The sequence below is a fragment of the Hemicordylus capensis genome, chromosome 1 (genome assembly GCF_027244095.1).
Source record: "Hemicordylus capensis ecotype Gifberg chromosome 1, rHemCap1.1.pri, whole genome shotgun sequence".
NCBI lineage: Eukaryota > Metazoa > Chordata > Lepidosauria > Squamata > Cordylidae > Hemicordylus > Hemicordylus capensis.
In genome coordinates this window covers 424236439-424246340 of record NC_069657.1, presented here as the reverse complement: position 1 = coordinate 424246340, position 9902 = coordinate 424236439, and positions in this window count along the sequence as shown.

Genomic DNA, 9902 nt, shown 5'->3' with positions numbered 1-9902 from the left:
AATGAAGGTGGATGACATCATCATAGACTACGCTATTGAAATGTCCCTATGTGTGTTCCTACAGCTGTAGCAAATTTGGTTCAAATCAATTAGGCAGTTCATGTTAGCCCACTTGCGCCTCAAACATTTATACGACCACCATCTTGAACTGGGATGGATGACATCATCACACACTATGCCATGGAAGTGTCCCTGTGTGACACCCACTACAACTGTACCTAATGTACAGTTGTAATGTACAGTACCTAATGTGGTTCAAATCGGTTAGAAAGTCCATAAGTTAGCCCACTTGCACCTCAAATGTTCACACATCCACCATCTTGGATTGGGGAGGATGGCATCATCGCAAATGCCATTGGGGCATCCCTATGTGTCCTTACAGCTGTAGCAAATTTGGTTCAAATTGGTTAGGCGGTTCACAAGGTAGCCCACTTGCTCCTCAAAAGTTCGCACATCCGCCATCTTGAATCGGGATGGATTACATAATCACAAACTACTCCGTTGAGGTGTCCCTACAACTGTACCCAAGTTGATAGGGGGAGATACACATGCGGAATGCCGGGTGATCTCATAAGCCTACTGGAAAATAGGCTAAAAAAGGAGAAAACAGAGGAGAATGGAAATCAAAATGCTCAAAGAATCAAATCCCATGACCTCATGGAGCTGGTGTAGCCTAGGGACTAAGAACTATACAAATCAGGAATACCCCAGCTCTGCTTCTAATCTGGACTGGTGTCCTGTCGCTCAGGACCACGACATGGGAAAGTGAACTTTAACCCCACACACTACAAACATTGTGTGGTATAAATTCCCTGAATTTTGTGATAACATATTGTAGGATAATTACGCTTTTTTGCTATGCCTGTACCAAGAGAACAGTCGCCCTCTTGGTATTCATGTCAGCTAAAGACAGCCGCTGCTGAGTAAATGAATGCATCAGACAGCAGGCAGGTAACCCTTGCTAACTGGATTAAGAGGCACCTTGCAGTGGCACAGCGGGGAACAGCTTGCCTAGAATGAAAGAGGCTGTTAGTTCAAATCCCCACTGGTGTGCTGCCCAGACTGTGCCTAGTAAATACATTTGTAGTAACCTATATTGGGCAGTCACCTATATTCCATATCAAGTTGTGGAACATCCTTAGGAAAATGGGCATCCCAGAACATCTCATTGTTCTCATGAGAAACCTATGCACAGGACAGGAAGCCACAGTCCAGAGAGAACATGGTGAAACAGACTGGTTCCAGATCAGCAAAGGAGTAGGGCAAGGCTGTATACTTTCTCCTTCTCTATTCAATTTATGTGCTGAACATATACTGAGAGAAGCTGGATTGGAAGAAGATGAGCATGGTTTTTTAAAATAACCTGCACTACACTGATGACACCACTCTGATAGCAGAGAATTATTATTTCTTTCTTGTTTACACAGTCAGACAGGTGTTATTGACTGGTTTGCGGTGCAGCTCTGCACCGCGGCTACTCATGAGAAGATGCACAGAGGGGAGGCGAAAAGCCGTCTCCCTGATCCAGGGGTCTCGTCAGCATGCCCTGCTCGTGTGGGCGGCCAATCCGGCCACCCAGGGCTCCTGCCTGCTCGTGTGTGGGCAGAGCGGGCTTAGCCTGCTCTCCCTGCTCAGCTCCATAAACCGGGTCTCACTGATCGTGAGACCTGGCTCAAAGTGTGGAAGCATGGTAGGAGGAAAAACTAGGTAGCTTTTCCTTCTACCTTGCTTCCACACAATCACTTCTACTCAGGTTTTCTTCTAACCTTGAGGCTCTGCACATGATCAGTGTTCTGCGGGGAGAGCGGGTCAAGCCTGCTCTCCATGAAGACGATTAGGGGGCTAGCCTTGGGCGGCTGGATTGGCTGCCCACATAATTACCAGCTCCGTCATGGAGCTGGTTGGGGCTGTGGGGATCGAGGGCCACCTGGACCCCGGAAGTCCCAGAAGGCCCTGTATGAGTGCACGGGGCATTCTGGGGAGACCCCTGGCGCCGGGAGGCTTGTTTTAGCCTCCCGCTCAGGGTCTCCTCGTGAGTTACCATGGTGCGGAGCTGTGCCATGGTGACTCACAATCACAGAAATGGGGTTAGCAGAGCACCCCCTCGTTTTAGAGGAGGGGTATTTAGGAGGGCTAGCTCCTCACGACCTCTCGAAAGCGGGCTGGGCTCCCTTAGCTCACTTTGGAGCAGTCGTGAGAACACTCTATCAATATTACTAGCAGCATTTAAACAGAGCACCCTAGCCAGCACCAATATTCAACGTGTTCCTAACTAGCATATATGTGTGTGCATTAAAGCTTCCTAGAGCCTAATACAATTCAGATATAGATGGAAAAGGGGCAGGAGGAAGGCTGAGGGCTGGCATGGTTTGGGGGAGATCAGGAATTAGTAGGGTGACGAGGGGAAGGGAGCAGGAGAAGGAGGGGAAAGGGTGGGATTCCAGGCTTGTAGGGGCAGCATATTTACCAGGATCAGAGACTTGAGAGTGGAGATCTTTTCAGCTTGAAGGAGCGAGGCGCTTGGTGGGAGACAGGAGCGTTTGCAGTTGCTCAGATCATGGCAGAGAGCCAGAGCGCCATGGCTGGGGAAGTCTTGACTTCTCACTGCGCAGTAGAAGTCACAGACAGCTCCTGTCCATGGACAGAGTTCCTGCTTTAGCCCCGCGGCTTGGGCAGCAAACTCTTGGATTAGTCATGAGCAAGTCTTGCATGGAGACACCAGATTGCCCGTAGGCACAAGACTGCTAACTCTCTGTCCAGTAGCCTCATTTTTTTAATAGTGCATTTCCCTTTTATCTCTATTCAAATCTCCTCTTTTCCTGGTTCCTCAAAAGGTGACAACTTGCTGTTACCTTCTGGACAATGTCTTTTAATTATTCAGGATATTGGCCAGTTCAGAGAAATCTGAATCTCATCTTCTGTAAACTGTGTGCTTGGGGTGGGGGGGACAAGTGTTAGTAGAAGGACTAAATCTACAGGTGTTCTCCTAGGGTGGAATTTCTATAGACAGCGACTGAGTAATCCCCCTTGGGCATAGCAGAGCCATCATTGACAACGATTTACATAGATTTCTTGCAACAGGAAGGGGGAAGCAACTGAGTAATCCCCCTTGGGCATAGCAGAGCCATCCACAGACATTATCTGGTAGTGAGTTACATTTTAGCATATTGATATAGCTCAGGCCCAGCCCTTTGTGCTTTCTTAAGTATCCATTTCACAATACAATGCTGGAATGCCTCTTCCTTCCCAGAGCAGGTGTCAGTTCACCTTGAGCCCAAGCATTAATTCATTTCTTAATATAAAATGAAATCAGACACAGGCCTATATTCCACATACTTCTGGGCTGGTACCTCTGGTTCTAATATTTTGTGGTGCATTACACTCAGGACTCTGCATCTGTTTAGTTTACTTTTTCCAGCTCCACTCTGTGCTCATGTACAGCATCCTGATAGTGTGCCAACAAACCGTGCCCCAGCACAGAATCTCTGAGAAGCCTCATGCCACCGTGCTCTCCACGCTTACAACATTTGTCTCAGCAAGCAAATGTGAGTGTGATGGAGGCCGTTTCATGATGGGAAAGCTGGGATCCCTCAGCCTTCCAATCCCAGAAACAGTCACCATTACACTTATGGCATTTGCCTCTTCAGACAAACACTGGAGAGGCTAAGGAGGGTGATGATTCTTGGTGTGTTAGTTCTGGGGCGGGACTTACAGGTCCACTCCCAGAATGTTGTATGTGAGTACAGCATCTCTTTATTCCCCCAGTGTCTGAGAGGGCTAATGCTGATGTGTATTTTCTTGATTGGCCATACTAGATGTACACCTGATCAACAAAATACACATCAGAGTAGATTATAATCTGTGTGTATGGTCCACAGGCCAGGAGATGTATGATCCACAGGCCAGGATATTAATCCAATCCAATCCAATCTTTATTACGGTCGTAGACCAGAGTACAAAAACACAAAAAAGAACAAACACAGAAAAACAGAAAACATAAGAACAAATATATCAAGATCAAACATTTAAAAACCTGCTAGGATTTTGCAAATTATACAACAGTACCTGGCCACTCTATTAATAACATTCTCATCAGGATAGGCTAATAAAAACTTCAAATAAAAATCATCGGGATGCCCTATGAAATCAGCCAGCAAAGGGGAAATTAATTTTAAACGGGCATCCCTATAAAAGTCACAATATAAAATAGAATGTGCACTGGCCTTCACTTGGTCTGTACCACAGGGACATAGGCAGGTGGGGAAAGGGATGCCTTTAAATTTACCCTCCAAAACAGTGGAGGGGAGGACGTCCAAATGCGCTAAGGTCAAAGCGTGTCTAAATTTGGGAACAATAACAAGACACAGATAACTTGCGGGGTTAGAGCTCATTTTTTGCTCACCCAAATGGACGTTCTTGGGCAAAAGAGCAACTTCCTCCTGAAGATCTGCATCTATAATACATTGCTTGATTTGCTTCCTAGCCCGGTCATAACCCATTTTAAGGATTTCCTCTGTTGAGAACCCATAATGTGCTAGTTTGCCACTGATCAGAGTGGACCACTTAAACCTGAACGAATCAGGTGAACGAATATATACAATTAACATTTTCCAATTAGTAGAATTCTGAGGGGGGTGGGGAAACAGAACAAAACCAAAGCAATGTAAGTGTGAAGCATTGCCATATTAAGATATGGCAAGTCTCTCCTACCATACTAGGCTAAGAGACTTGTATCTGTACATAATATCCTACATCTCCTGGCCATACACATGGATTATTACTTCTACTGTAGAGTCTAAGCCACCATGAGAAGCTTGTGTTTGGTGGTATATAAATGCGCTAATAAATAAATAAATAACATGGATGAAGGGCGGAAAGGACTTTAGAGCATTTGCTGGATCTTAAGGAAGATTTTTGATATGCAGGTTACAAGTAACAGTTTGCTTAATTATGCTCCTTGTAATTTTCAAAGCCCGTTTGGTGTCATGACGACAGCAAATTATCCCTTCATTATGAGAGACCTTTTAGCCAGACAAGGTTGGGTGACTTCCGAAGCCTCATTCATCACTGTCGTAAACAGGTATCACCCTGTCAAAATCGATGGCATTGAGTCTATGTACAAACCTAGCTACTGGCCTTTCCTATCTACAGACCTGCATCAATTAACGCTGAAAATATCAGTGAGGAAAGAACACTCACTTCACCTGTCAGCCTTACATACATTTTTTCTACCTAGAAATTGGACCATTAAATTTGGATAGTCAGTGGATGAAAAGGAAATCTCTGTTATGGACAGCATCTACTGAATTGCTTTTTATGAAATGCATGCTGAAGACACTTTATGGCAATTGTATCTCATTTCTGCAGTTCTATTATTTGGTATTTATTATTTTGTTCTGTTCTCATGTTTACTATAAGAATGTCCCAGTAGGGACACTCTTACCTTCAACCAGTTGGGTTGCAAACCAGAAGAGAGAGAAAAGGCTTTGCCTGGTCCTTTAACAGCAGATTGATCTGCAGAAATAACTTACAAGCAGGTGAAGCTTTCCACAGCGTAGAGATAAGTATTCTCAACTGCACTAGCCTCAGATCAATGCACAAGAGCAGATACTGGTTAAAATATTTGGCAACCTTATTAGCCACACATGCAGTCTGTTACAGGGAGAAAGGGAAGGTGATCTGTACATTAGTTCCAGAAATCCAAGCCAGCAGTGAAAAAGAAGGTCTGGATTGTGACTCTCCATAAAAGTGTAGAAGCAGAAGGTGGGGAGCAGACTGAAGGGAGGGAGGATGCACTGTGCAGTGGAAACTGGGAGGGCTACTTTGTGCAAGAGGAAGTGCCTTTCCACTCATGCAAGGCAGATTTTGATCCAGCCCTAGCCTGATACCTCACAGGGTTGTTGTGAGGATAAACATAACCATGTACACCTCTCTGGCTTCCATGGAAGAAGAGCGGGATAGAAATGTTAAACAATAAAATAAAATAGGTGCATTCATGTACACATACAAATTTTAGTGTGGATGACTATACCTGCCTTTATTGCAAAAGTTAGCTTCGGTATATACAGGTCCTCAAAGGCGTGGTACTGGTAGAAAATGTACTGCTGTACATGCGCTGGACATAATGTGTGAATAACAGGATGTTTGTACAGATCTGTACAATCATACACTGTATACAGATTGTACATGTGTTGAACATAATGTGTGAATAGGGCTCATATATTTATGGAATAAATATAGAGCTAAAAGGGTGACAGGGCAGGTGGCAACAATGGCCAATTCAACGAATGTCAGCAACAGTGCTCAAGATGAACATTTATTTTGTGGGACCAATTCTAGCATAACTAGTCTGGGGAGTAAGCAAGAGGGTGGCAAAGAATGTTATTGGGGGAGAGAGGATTTTGGGGTGTTGGGGGAGTGAGGATTTTGCTATACCAGGGTGTCTTAACCTTGGGCCTCCGATGTTGTTGGACTACAACTCTCATCATCCCCAGACATGGCCTTTGTGGCTGAGGATGATGGGAGTTGTAGTCCAACAACATCTGGGGGCCCAAGGTTCAGAAACCCTGTGCTATACAATAAATTCTTACAGAGGTATAGCCATTAATGTTAACTTATTTACCTTGTTACGGAAGCTTGTTTGACATTTTCAAACTTATTCAGAAAATGGGTCAGATTCTGCTTAGAAAATACTACTGTTGTTCTCACGAGCAGCAGAAACCAGGCTAAGGGAGCCCAGCCCGGTTTCTGCAGCTTGTGTGCACCAACGGGAGCCACGAGGCTCCAGGCAGCAGCTCAGAAGCAAGCCTGCTTACAGAGCCTGCCACTTAGCCCAGGTTTGGGGCACAAGTGCGCCCCAAAAACGAGTTCCTGGATCGTGTGTCTGCTGTGGCTGCTTGCAGCCACGGTGGACACATTTGGGGAGGGGATCCTAGAAATGCACCACATATTCATGTAGTACATTACTGGGGCTCCCGGGGGGGGGCGGGCACTGCCTGGTGGCACTTCCCTTCACCCAAGCCCTGGAGCTGTCGGGTGAGATGCAGCTGGATGGCAGGAGAGCTGCTGCTTGTCTGTGCCGCCGATCCGCCCACTCAGAGCCCTGGTTGTGATCATCTGAGGGGAGGTAATTGCTTCCTGGCTTCCTCCCCTCAAAAGAGGGTAGCCTTCTCACACGATCGTGAGAAGACCTTCACTGAGGCTATTCACACGATGGTAGAAAATCGGGCTAGCCTCCGCTAGCCTGATTTTCTACCATTATGAGAACCACCGGGCTCAGCTGCGAGCCCTGTGGTTCTTAAGTGGGTCACCCGCTTAAGTAGCCCGGTGCTTAAACCAAGCGCTCTGCAAACCTGGTTTGTGCAATTGTGAGTTGCTGCAGCGTGGCACCGCACCACGGCAACTCACGAGTAGAGCCCCGACCAGGCAGCTGAAAAGCAGCATCCCAGCTCAGGGGTCTCTCTAGCATGCCCTGCCTGCTCACAGGGCATGCTGGAGCTTCCAGGGGTGCGTGGCCCCCGATCCCCTCAGCCCCCACCAGCTCCGTAACGCCGGCTCCCCCAGCCCACTGCTGCCCTGCTCATCATGGATCGTGAGAAGAGCCTCACTATCTTTTTGGATTAAGCCAAACCTTCCAGTCTGCTTTCCAGGCTTTTTCCCCTTCTTTTTTCATTCATGTCCAAAACTATGTGGCAGGAAAGGCTGGGCTAGGGAGAGAGGTTTGTAGGGAAGATGACCCTTTACCCCCTTGTACACATGGGCTCACCCAGCCCGCTTCCTAGCCAGGAAGGAAGTGAAGGGGATGGCCTGGCTCAGGGGTGGAGCCACCATTCGGCCAACGGGTTCAAAGAACCCAGACCGTACCCAATCAGGGGCCGCACCTTGCGGCCCCGACACCCCCCCCCCACATCTGACGTCAGACACGGGGTGCTGGTTTAGCTCCCGAGTGGGGGCCGTGTGGCCCCCGTTCAGGAGTTAAATGGCCGTTTCAGGAGTTAAATGGCCGTGTTTGCAGCGTGGCCAGGAGCATCTCTTCCGCTCCTGGCTCCCAAATCTAGCTCTCGAAGGGGCTGCGTGGCCCCTTCGGGAGTTAAATGGCTGGGGCTGCGTTCGCGGCATGGCCAGGAGCAGCTCTTCCCTGCCTTAAGGCAGGGAAGAGCCGCTCCTGGCTGCACTGTGAATGCAGCCCCAGCCCCAGGAAGACTAAACCCCGAAGGGGCCGTGCGGCCCCTTTGGGAGTTAAATGGCCAGCGCTGCGAATGCAGTGCTGGCCTGTCACACACTCCCGAATGGAGTCATGGGGCTCCATCTGGGACCCAGGCCATGCCACACACGCTGGCTGCTGGGAGGCTGGAGGAGTCTCCTACCTACCTGACTGCACTGGCTTCTGCTGCTTGTTCTGAGGTAGAAGTGTGAGTAAATGAGGCTTCTTTAAACAATGGGAAAAATTAATTCAAGCTATAGGTCCACGTTATAATTGTATTGTCTGACACTTTGCTCTAAAATTCTAGTCTGGTGGATAGGGGAGCAAAAGGGGAAGTGGGAAATATTTGGGGGGGTGGGGAGCGCCTGCTACCCCTTTCTACCCCGTGAAGTCATCCCTGTTCTTTTATGTTTTTAGAATAATTGTATTTCTTTGCTCAGAAGGGCTGTTGCGACTTGGAAAATAATTTCTTCAAGGCATCTTTTAAAACTCATTTTACCAATGGGGTGATCATTTCAACATTGGCTCACTCATATATTTTTAAACAGCCTTTTGTCAATTCTAGCTTTTTAAAAAATCCTCTGCTTTTCAGTTTCAATAATATTTCCATCCGCTGTGCAAGCCTGTCACAACCTTTGCTTTCAGACAATAAGGAAATAATGCAAAACTCTCTGCTGTAATGATGCTCTCCCACACCAGTAGTTATTCAAATATATATACTCTCTGCTACTAAATAATGCCAAAGGTAGTTTAGAAACAGTAGAATGATATATATTTTTTTAAAAAAGATGAAGAATAGCAACCATCTATTGTTTCTATAGCTTAAATGGGGGTCGGGGGAGAACTGACAATGAGAGAGCAAAGGAAAACCTCCGTTAAATGATTTTAAAACATTGCCAGCGATAAAACAGCTGCACGCCACTGAAGATCCTCTCAATCTAAGCAAAGCAAAATATATGATTCTGTAGCATAGCTGTTACCTAAAATGCCTGCCAGGCAAATGTTGCCTACAGAAATTTACTGGGCCAGTTCAGACATCACACAGAACCACAGTTAAATCTTGGCCCTGTGAGACAGTTTCAGATGTGTGCTCAACGGCGCCTCAGAAGAATCCTACTTCCTGCTCAGGTTAAAACAAGGGTTCGGTTTTAACCTCAGTGGGCTCCAGTGGTGCAATCGGTTAGCTCTCTCAGTACTTACACAGCAAAGCAATGCCCAGGTTGTGAGTTCAAGTGTTACCTGGAGTATGGCTTTCGGGGGTGGGGGCATAGCTCAGTGGCAGAGCATCTGCTTTGCATGCAGACGTCCCAGGTCTGAAGGAAGGATGGGAAAGACTCCTGCCTGATACTTGCTGGCAGTCATTATAGAGAATGCTGAGCTAGATAGACCAATGGTTGGACTCTAAGGATGCTTCCTATATTCCTATGTTTTTAGACTTGATATTGTTGGACTACAACTCCCATCATCCATAACCATATTGCCTTTGTTCATTGTGGTTGGTGATGATGAAAGTTGTAGTCCAAAAACATCTGAAGACCCAAGTTTGAGAACCCCTTGGTTAAAAAAGAAATCAAGATCAGTCATCATTTTATCTACCTACCTACCTACCTGTCTGTAAATTGATATCCCATTCTTCCTCCAAGGGGCCCGAGTGGTGTATATGGTTCATGCATTTGATTTCGATTTCATGCATTCAATT